Raw genomic sequence first — 10,117 nt, forward strand, 5'->3', positions numbered from 1 at the left:
CTATTTTTTTAAAATTATTATTAAATTTTATTAGTTTCAATGAACATTCACAGGGATTCTGGGCTTTCACTCCTTCATTGCCGCACCATTCTCTCCACCCTCCTCCCCAGTTTGTTCTTCCCTGTGATCCGAATGTCTGTTTTAATTGTCCAATTGCCACAGTGCTTGTCAAAGTCAGTTCTGATTAATCTGCTTTGTCGGTGTGTCCTTTGCCATTCCCTATCACTCCTCCCTGAGAGAGACTTCACCCTGATTCATAAGGAAAAGGGGATGGCGTATTCTCTTAGCTACTTCCTGCTGAAAAGGGACGCTGTGGGTTTCAGGGTGAAGATCTTCTCTCACTACTCTAAAGGGCCCCTTTGGCAGTAGGAAACACATAGACTATTATGGAGATTGATTTTGGAATTTAGATGCACTCTTATTGATTGTGCTTGGCCGTACATGTTCATATCCTTGAAGATGTATCATGGGGGTGTTGCAACCTAGAAGACACAAATTTAACTAACAAGTTATAAGTACATGAGTCAAAAATTATGGAAAAGTAAAAGAAAAGATTCTTTCATTGTTTTACAAACCCTCCCCCAGGTCCCCTCCACCATGTAGCCCTCGCTCTAGACTCCTGTGATGACAGATATACCTAGTCACATATCTCTTTTAAACAGTTTTCTCCCTCCTCTGTTTCAGTGCAGTATACATTATTGAACCCATCTTACTCAGTCTCTCCCCAACCCCGAGGTTAGTCGCATTCTACAACAGTGGCATCATGTAATATTTGTCCTTTTGTGACTGGGATATTTCACTCAGCATAATGTTCTCCAGAGTCAACCATTTTGAAAAATATTGCATGAGTTCCTTGTTTTTTAATGCAGCATACCAACTAACACTTTTTGATGTTCCATGAAGGCATCCCACCTCTATCTTTTTATTTGTTTGTTTTAATCTGAAATCATACAGCTTTACGGCTTCTTTTGGTCATCACACAATTCCTGACAGCTTCGGTGAGGCATTCTTTTCCATGAGGAAGGAGATGGCTGTCGTTATGCCTCTGGTAGGATTTTTAATTGGTGCAAACACAACGGAGGGCAAATTGGCAGCGCTCTTCTTGAAATTACAAATGCACATGCCCTTTGACCTAGCAGTTGCAAAGTCTAGGAATCTATTGTACGGATGTGCTCTCCTGTGAGCAAGATGATGTATGTATAAGGTTAATTCATGGCAAGGCTATTTGTAACAGTAACAGATGGGAAGCAAACTCAGGACCCCACTATGGAGAACTGGTTAAGCCAACTTTGGCACAGCTGTAAATGGGCTCCAGTGTAGCCAAATCAAAGACTGAGGCTCTCTTTGTGTGCTGATATAGAAGGGATTCCAAGACATATTGTTAATTGGGAGAAAAAAATCAAGCTGAGCCACAGTGTATAAATAGCCTGCCTTTTACATAAAAATAGGGAAAAAAAGAATATGAGTGTATGCATATATAATACTATAAATAAGTATTTATGTATTTTCTTGCATATTCATGAACTCTCTCTGGGGGAGGGAAATGGTGGCAGGAGGTCTAAAGGAGTGAGTTTTTACTGAAAAGTCTTTGTGTCTTCAGAATTTCAAGTCTTATAAATATGTATCCTATGAAAAAGAAATGAAAATGAAAAAAAAATTATGAAAGTCTAAAGATCTCGCTGATTTGAGCGCCAGTACTTTTTATTTTTGACAGGACCTGGACTGTAATAAAAGATTTGCTATGCAAGCCAATGCTAGGGACACAGTTGAAGGAGAGATAATTCCAATGCTGATACTCTTCCCTTCCATGCTATCCTGGCTACAGCTTTGCTAATTTGACTACCATTTGAACATGAGTCAAAAGTAACTGCCCAAGTAACTCCTATAACAGAAGCTGTTGGGACTTGGGGAAGGCAGGGAAGGAGGTGTGGCCCTGAGCACCAGCTCTAGAAAGAGAGTGTCCACAAACATTCTATGAATTTGAATCCAGTGCTCCTATTGTGCAATTCAAAGAGTTGTGATCAGATCAGATGACTTAGGGGCAAGTCTGAGCTCTGTTTGGTGACTATTGGTGAATCATCAAGTACTGTTGAACCTCAGTTTTTTCATTTTGAAATGGATCTAATAAGGACAAGATTGTTGAGAATCAAAGATGAGAGACATTAAAAGGACTTTCCTAATGTAAGCTTTGTATAAAATATTATAGGCATGAGGATTATTTTTAGTCACCATGAATAAGTCCATCTTTCCTAAACATCTATAGGTGGTGAAGGTGAGAATAACAGATTCTCCAAGAATTTGTTCACTCTTCAAGAGTTTAGGGGCTCAGAGGTGAGAGGCTGATGCAGAAACAACTGATTACAGCAATGTGCCAAGAGTAGAACAGATAGAATGCCAAATATGAAGGGAGCAGAGAGAAGGGAAGTATAACTCTACCTGAGGACCTTTGGGAAAGTTTCAGAGAGGAGCCAGATGAGGATAAGATCTTAAGGGGAAATAGGAGGGGTAAGGTGGAGAAAACACTCTGAACAAGGTATAGAGGAGAAAGAAGAGTGTTGCTGGCTATCTCCACGCAACAATCTCCTACAGTGTTACGGGTGTGTAGCAGGGAGCAGGGGTCCACGGATGAGCAGGTCAAAGCTTGGAGGTCTTTCATGGTAGAGCAAAGTGATGATGAGTCACACAATTTGATGGGAGGGTGTGTGAAGGAAATGGAAAAGATCTTCTGTGAAAAACAATGTATATGAACTAGTAAATAAACCAGTATTAAAAAGTACAAAAGAAAGTAAAATAGGTCAATATGGAGCATTAAGGACTTGATTCACAGCTCCCTTCTCATAATTTCAAGCAGAAAAGACACTGAGTGTTCAGGTTTTGCCTCCTGATGCCCTGCGGAGCCATCAGTTTTGAGCATGCCTCTGTGGGAACACCAACTGGCAGCCCCGGACTGGCCAGAGGGTGCCAGTTTCCAGTAATCTAGTCTCCCTGGCCTTCATCTCTCCCCAGCTGAGATCCTACCTGGTGGGGGTGTGGCGGGGAGAGTGTGCAGAGACAAGCCAAGCTCTCTGTGCCTCGTTCAGATGTGTGAGGGCAGCAGGAAGTTGTATCCAAGATAAAATACTGTTGTATGAGGAGTACCTGTGAGTTGAAACCAACCTGCTGGCTCAGAGTAAAGACCACTCAGCAGCTGCAAGTGAACCACCTCCCCCTTTATTCTCTTACAGGTCTTTTCAGATTGAGTTGTTGCTGGTGCTTTGCAAATTTCTTGGCAAGGTTGCCGATTCTTTTAGGGAAAGACTATGTGGAGGACAAATACCTGGCCAAATGACTGGAAGAGATACATATTTATTCCTATTAAAAAAAAAAGGTGACCCAACAGAGTGTGGAAATTATTGAACAATATCACTAATATCACACATTAGTGAAATCCCACTGAAGATTATCCAGAAACAACTGAACAGTGCATTATCAGAGAACTACCAGAAATACAAGCTGGGTTTAGAAGGCTTATGGCACTAGAGACGTTATTGTCAATGTTAGATGGATCTTGGTAAAAAGCAAAGAGTACCAGAGGAATGTGTCTCTGTGTTTCATTGACTATGCGAAGGCATTTGACTGTGTGGATCACAACAAACTGTGGTTAGCCTTGAGGAAAATGGGAATTCTCGAACTGTTGATTGTGCTTATGGGAAACCTACTATACTTGGACCAGGAAGCAGTCTTCAGAACAGAACAGGGGAACACTGCATGGCTCAAAGTCAAGAAAAAAGTGTCAGGGATGCATCTTGTCTCCTTACCCTTTTAATTTAATTTTATTTTTACCTGTTTAATCTATATGCAGAACAAATAATTTGGGAAGCAGGGATTTATGAGGAGGAACGTGGCATCAGGATCACTCAACAACCACCTATGATAAGCAGATGACACAACCCTGCTTGCTGAAACTGAGGAGGCCCTGAAGCGCTTGCTGCAGGAGGTCAAGGACTGTAGCTTTCGATACGGACTGAAGCTCAACATCAAGAAAGCAAAGACTGCTTTCTGCCCCAGCGGCGCTAGCGGCCTACTCCCACCCTTGGCTCATCCACTGGAGCGGTCAGCCAGTGCAGCGCTCACCACCACCATGACGCAATAGGCCATCTTTTTCATCAAGAAATTCCTGGCTGGTGGCATCGCCGCTGCCATCTCTAAGACAGCCGAGGCCCCATCGAGTGGGTCAAGCTGCTGTCGCAGGTCCAGCTCTCCAGCAAGCAGATCTCGGCTGACAAGCAGTCCAAGGCATCGTGGTCTGCATCGTGCGAGTCCTCCGGGAGCCGGGCTGCTGTCCTGGAGGGGAAACTTGACCAACGTTGGCCACTACTTTCCCACCCAGGCCCCCAACTTCGCCTTCAAGGACAAGTACTACAGGTGTTCCTGGGCGGAGCGAACAAGCACGCCCAGTTCTGGTGCTACTTCGCCAGAGACCTGGCCTCGGGCAGCGCGGCCGGGGTCACCTCGCTCTGCTTAGTGCACCTGCTGGCCTTCGCCCGGACCCTGCTGGCCACCGACGGAGCGCGAGTTCAAGGGCGTGGGTGACGGCCTGGTGAAGATCAGCAAGTCTGATGGCATCCGCGGGCTCTCCCGGGGCTTCGACGTGTCCGTGCGGGGCATCATGTACCGGCCGCCTACTTTGGCGTCTATGACACAGCTAAAGGCCTGCTCCCGGACCCCAAGAACACGCACATTGTGGTCAGCTGGGTGATCGCGCAGACGGTCACTGCGGTAGCCGGAGTGGTGTCCTACCCCTTCGACACCGTGAGGAGGAGGAGGATGACGCAGTCTGGCCGGAAAGGAGTGGACATCGTGTACATGGGGGATTATCGACTGCTGGCGCGAGACGTTGGAGGAGGGCGGCAAGGCCTTTCTCCAAGGGCGCCTGGTCCAACTTGCTGCGGGGCATGGGCGGGGCCTCCGTGCTGGTCATCTGCGATGAGCTCAAGAAAGTCATCTAGGGTCGCCGCTGACAGATGCCCCCTCCGCCTCCGTGTGAACCCTCCAGCTATCCCCCCTTCCATGTGGTCCACTGCCCTCCAGGACTCCCCTCTCTATCAGGACCACCCGGCCAGGGTTGACCACCTCGGACCACCGCCCACCCGCACAGCCCATGCATGCATTAGTGTGAGGTGCCCAGAGACCATAGTACAGAGGGTGCTCGGCCCCCCTACCCATGTGTCCAGTATTTATTTACAGAATCATGACTCCTCCCGCCCACCTGTGAGTACCTGTGTGTGCCCCACCCACCCGTGTGTGCCAGCGTCAGCGCCCCTCTCGTCTGCTTGGCTAGCCCCCATTTATGTCTCACCTTGGGCTCTAGCCAGACCAATAAACAGGAAGAGCCAGATGGGGAAAGAAAAAAAGAAGACAAAGATTCTCAACCATTGGGCAAATTGGCAGAACCATGATAGAGCGAGAAGAGATTGAGGTTGTTAACAATTATAGCTTGCTTGGCTCCATAATCAACACTCTTAGCACCAGCAGTCAGGAAACCATCTGTTCAGGGATCTCTCCAAAGTACTGAAAAGCAATGATGTCAGTCTAGAGACTAAGGTGCCCCTGATTCAGCCCGTGGTCTTCGCAATTACATGCTATGCACCAGAGAGCTGGATGATGACTAAGGATGACAGAAGAATAATTTGAGTTGTGTGCTGGAGAAAAGTCTTGAACATACTATCATGGACTGACAAGAAAATAAATAGGTCTGTCTTGGAGAGGGTGAAACCAAGTTTCTCCTCGGAGACTAGGATTTTGAAGCTCCACCTCACTTACTTTGGGCATGTGGGCAGGAGAGCTTGGTCCTTGGAGAAGGACATCATGCTTGGAAGGGTGGAGGGAGAGGAAGGAGAGGAAGATGCACAGGAGAGGAGGACCCTGGATGAGATTGATAGACACAGTGACTGGGGCAATGGGGTTTGGTGTCTTGGAATTAGGGAGACTGGCTCAGGACAGTGCAGGATTCAGAGCTGTTGCACATGAGTCGCAGGCGACTTGATTGCACATAACAACAACAACATGCTTTACTCAATTCTGTTGTCTCAAAGACTAATGTCCTGTTTGGCTCATAGTAGGTGCTCAGTTAATGACTGTTAATAAGTGACTGGACATCTGGGAGGGAGAGAGTGAGGTATACTCTATGGTAAAGGATATTTTCTGTAAGACCCTGTGAAGCATCCTCTTACCTCCTTGTCTTCTCCCGTTTTCCTATCATTTTCTTTCTCTCAATTCGCTCCTTGCACACTCATGTTTTTCTACATCCTTAGCTCTCCACAGAAGTCCTTGAATGGTGCAAATGGTTAATGCCCTTGGCTGCTAACTGAAAGGTTGAGTTTCAGTTTACTCAGAGGTACCTCAAAAGAAAGGCCTGGTGATCTTGTTCCTATATCAGTCATTAAAAACACTGTGAAACCCAATTTAACTCCAATACAGGAGACCTCTATCAGATGGGGCTGACTCTATGGCAATTATTAGGTGTCTTAAAAAGTCTAGAAATAGCAGCTATGCTGGAGAATGTGTATTTAGCACACGGATGCCTGGGTAATATTCATGTTCAGGGTACTTACTTTAGCTGTTGTGGCTGATGAGTTAGAGACCGCCAGTGCAGATTTCCCTTTCTCATTTCTTCGTTGACAATATTAGGAAACATTAGTTACAATGAAAAAGAGAAGTAGGAAAAATAATAATCCATTGTTCTGACACAGGCTGTTTTCTAAGGTTCACAAGCTCAATCTCCCCCCCCCCCCCCCCCCGTTTAGATTTGGAAACTGATGAGACTTTCACTTTTTCCCTTAGGAAAATATTTATGGATTTAGCTTTGAGAATAATCTCCAATGATTCAGCCTAAATGTTTCTCCTTTAATTCCATCCCAAGGCCAAACTTTAATGCTGGAAAAGATTAGTACATGCTGCAACTAATTTAGAATTTGAGTTAACCCAGACACAGCTGGTGTGTAAATTTTCGTAAGAAATGGTTGAAATAACTCTTTGTCTCTGAAGTTCAATGTTAATAATGAACACACAAAATTTTATCTGAGATTGTCACCGTTTTAGAAATCAAGGGCTCAGCAAACCTTTAAAAAAATTCATGTAAATTGTGTTTTCTACAAACATGAATATGCATTGTCTTTCATATAATTAATTACAATTGATCTAAGCCTATTATCACCCAATCTTTTCAAGTTCTCATTGATCCTTTTCTATTCCTTCACCACCTCCATCTGCCCTCTAATCTCTGCTATCCTAGTGATTGCCCCCTTTCCCATTCCGTTTTTATCTTTTCACTTCTCCTTTTGAACATGTATACACTTCTTGCTTAGTTATCCTTCTACTGTCACAATAATGGTCATATGCAGTATTTATCCTTATTAGATGGAATTATTTCACTCAGCATAATTCTCTTTAGACTATCTCGTGTTACCAATGTGTACCTCTAAATCGGAACTGACTCACAGCTGACTTTCCAGAGGGTTTTCAGAAGTAGTATAATCACACAGGAGAAGAATATCCACTTTTTTCCATGGATCAGCTGGTGGATTTGAACCGTGTGCCCTTCAGCTGGCAGCAGAACTCCTTATCATTAAGCTTCCAGAGCTCTCCAATATTATATAGTCTTTTACAAAATCATTGTTTTTTAATGCTGCATATTCCATTGTGTGAATGTATCATAATCCATTCATTTGTTGATGGGCATATGTACTGTTTCCATTTCCTTCCTACTATGAATAATGCTGCTACAAACACAAATGTACATATTTCCAGTTGTATCTCAGCTCTGATTTTCTTGGGGTTTATTCCTAGAAGTGCAATAGCTGGGTCATATGGGGGTTTTGTGCTCAGCTTTTTGAAGAAATGCTGAACTGTCTTCTAGGGATTTTACAATCCCGTTAGCATTGCATGAGAGTTTTAATATCTCTGCACCTTCTTCAACATTTTTTTGCTTGCTGTCATTTAAACTTTGCTGCTGCTACTATATGTATGATGAGCAAATTAATTATTTGAGAAGCTGGACTCAATGAAGAGAAATGAGGCATCAGGATTGGAGGGAGGCCCACTAATAACTTGCATTATGCAGATAGCACAGCTTTGCTTGCTGAAAGTGAGGAGAACTGGAAGGATTTCTTGTATAAGATTGAAGAATACAGCTTTCAATATGGTTTACATTTCAATGTCAAGAAAACAAAAATTCTTACCCCTGGACCAATAGGCAACATCATGATAGATGGAGAAAAGATTGAAACTATCAACAACTTCACCTTACTTGGATCCACAATTAACACCCTTGGTACCAGCAGTCAGGAAATCAGAATACATGTTGCACTGGGAAAGTCTGCAGTTAGGGACTTCTCCAAATTATTGAAGAGTAATGATGTCAGTTTGAGGACTAAGGTGCATCTGATTCAGGCCATGGTCTTTCTGATCACTTGCTGTGTTGCTGAGAGATAGACAGTGAATAAGGATAACACAAGAAGAATTGATGGCTTTGAGCTATGGTGTTGGAGAAGAGTGCTGAACATCCCATGGACTGTCAAAAGAACAAACAAATATGTCCTGGAGATGGTGCAGTCAGAGTGCTCTTTGGAGGCCAAGATGATGAGACTTCACTTTACATACTTTGGGCATGTTGCTAGGAGGGGTTATTCCTTGGAGAGGGACATGATGCTCAGAAAGGTAGTGGGTAAGCAAAGGAGAGGAAAGCATTTGGCCAGGTGGATTGACATGGTGACTGCTGCAATGGGTTCTAATGTGTCAGAAAGTGGGAGGATGGCACAGGATAGGACAGGATTCAGGTCTGTTGTTCATTGGGTTACTATAAACTTGACTTGACAGCAGCACCTAACAACAATAACAACAATAACTGCTAGTGCGGTAATATGATATTTCATTGTTATTTTGATTTGCATCTCTTTGACTCAGTGGTTCTGAACATTTCTTCATGTATCTGCTGGCCATCTGAATGTCTTCTTTTGAGAAGAGTCTTTTTGTGTCTCTTGCTCATTTTGTTATTGGGTTATCAGTCTTCTTCTTCTGTAAATGTTAGTTATGAGACATTTGTCTGAAATGCCATTGCCAAATGTTTTTTCCCCACTCTGTAGGTATTCTTTTCACCCTACTGGAAAAAGATTTTGATGCATACAAGATTTGATTTTTAGGAGATCTCATTTGTTTATTTAACTCTCTTCTTGTTGTTTTTTGGCCACATGTGCAAGCCTGTTTATGTTATAGGCTAGGACGTTAAAGTTTGGTCCCATTTTGTCTCATGGTCTTTATGGTTTTGGGTTTTATTCTTACATCTCTGATCCAACGTGAGTTGATTTTTGTGTATGGTGTGAGATGTGGCTCTTGTTTCCGTTTTCTGCAGGTAGATGCAGAGTGTTGCCAGCACTATTTGTTGAAGAGGTTGTCGTTTCACCATTTGACGGGTTTTATTTCCATGTCAAATACCAATTAATGGGTTGTTTTCTGGGCTCTAGATTAATTCCATTGGTCTATGTGTCTGTCATTGTACCAGTACCATGCTGTTTAGGTTAATGTAGTTGTGTTGTAGGTTTTGAGATCAGAGAGTGCTATACCTTCCCATTTCATTTTTATTTTTTCAGAAGAGCTTTGCTTATTCAAAGTCTCTTTCATTTCCAAACAAACTTATAAATTGCCTTTTCTCTCTCTTTGAAAAATGATTTGTCAACGAACATTTTGAAACATATTAAAAGCATTTGAAGCACAATTTAAAAAATATTTTATTGGCTATGATGCATTCGTAAATAATGTAGACTTTTTAAAGATTTTAATTTTATTTTCTTCTAAATTGTATTCATTTTGTTATTGAAAATAAACACAAGTAAGCACACACCAATTCAACCATTTCTGCATAGAGAGTCTACAAGAATTAAAAAATCTATTCTGTTTCCCTCCCTTTTTAGCAGGATTTTTCTATGGAATCATTGACCAGAATGTTCAATAATGGTAACTGGGCACCATTAAGCTCATCTGTTCTTCTAGCAAAGGGAGTCGTTATTCATGGAGGTAATTAGCCACATATTCTATGCTTCTCCAATTCCAAACTCTCTTTCCTCCTGTGTTGCTTCAGGTA

General features: G+C 43.0%; 1 pseudogene; it reads left to right on the forward strand.

Moving 5' to 3' along the window:
* The first annotated feature begins 4,120 nt into the window (after positions 1 to 4,120).
* Positions 4,121 to 4,988, forward strand: LOC102874911 (annotated as a pseudogene).
* The last annotated feature ends 5,129 nt before the right edge of the window (positions 4,989 to 10,117 follow it).

Source organism: Elephantulus edwardii, unplaced genomic scaffold (genome assembly GCF_000299155.1).
Source record: "Elephantulus edwardii isolate Elephantulus edwardi_28Jun2011 unplaced genomic scaffold, EleEdw1.0 scaffold00182, whole genome shotgun sequence".
Lineage (NCBI taxonomy): Eukaryota > Metazoa > Chordata > Mammalia > Macroscelidea > Macroscelididae > Elephantulus > Elephantulus edwardii.